Raw genomic sequence first — 1,238 nt, 5'->3', positions numbered from 1 at the left:
TTGGAAAGCATGATTAGGGGAGAATTGAGAGAATCGAACCTATACACTTGAGCGACTAGAGTGCAAACACTTTCGGTGAGGGTTCAATGCTCAATTCCTTGATTCCCGGCTTTCATGAGCGTTCTTCTTGCAAGTCTATGTGAACTTCATATTTATACTTCAATTGATAGGATTCATGAATCATTATATGATCTTAAGCCCTACTTGTGCATGTATGTCTTGGAGAATGATTTATTTCTAACCAAGTAGGTAGAATCATTTTGCATTTAGTTGCATGCATATAGTTTCTTTGCTTTGAATAAGTGTCATATCCCTTATCTCATTCTTGGTTTAGCATGAGGACATGCTAAGGTTTAAGTGTGGGGAGGTTGACAAACCCCAATTTGACAGTTTATCTTGTATTGATTTTAGGGGATTTTATAACCTTTTACCCACATTTATTCAATGAAATAGCATGGTTTTGTATATTCTCCTTTAATTGTGCTTAAGAGTGAAAACATGCTTTTTAGGTCTTAAAATGAATAAATTTAATTCACCTTGATTCCATTAGATGCCTTGATATGTTTGTTAAGTGATTTAAGGTTAGGAGGCAAAGATTGGATCAAGGGAATGAAGAAAAAGCATGTAAAGTTGGAGAACTCATGAAGAAATGAAAGAACCGGAAAGCTGTCAAGCCGACCTCTTCGCACTTAAATGACCATAACTTGAGCTACAGAGGTCCAAATGATGCGGTTCTAGTTGGGTTAGAAAGCTAACATCCGGGGCTTCGCAACGATATAAATTTTGCCATAGTTGCTACACGTATGGTGGCGCGCACGCGTATAGTACGCGCACGCGTCGTTGCTGCCACCTAGTCCACTTGAAGCAAAACGTGGCCAGCGATTTTAGAAGCCTTGTGGGCCCAATCCAACTCATTTCTGATGCTATTTAACCCAAGGAGTGAAGAGGGAAACACATGTTAGTTACCATTAGTTTAGTTTAGTAGTTAGAAGTAGTTTTTAGAGAGAAAAGCTCTCACTTCTCTCTAGAATTAGGATTAGGATTAGGATTAGTTCTTAGATCTAGGTTTTAATCTTTGCTATTATCTACTTCTACCTTTCTCTACCTTTCAATTCTTTGTAGTTACATTCATCTTCTTCTATTCTTTTGTTGTAATTTCCTTTATGTTGTTCTTATACTTTGTTGTAGATCTACTATTGTTCCTTCCATTTTCTTTCAATTCAATAAGAGGTAATTCA

This window comes from Arachis duranensis, chromosome 5 (assembly GCF_000817695.3).
Source record: "Arachis duranensis cultivar V14167 chromosome 5, aradu.V14167.gnm2.J7QH, whole genome shotgun sequence".
NCBI classification, from domain to species: domain Eukaryota; kingdom Viridiplantae; phylum Streptophyta; class Magnoliopsida; order Fabales; family Fabaceae; genus Arachis; species Arachis duranensis.
This window is presented reverse-complemented; position numbering follows the sequence as displayed.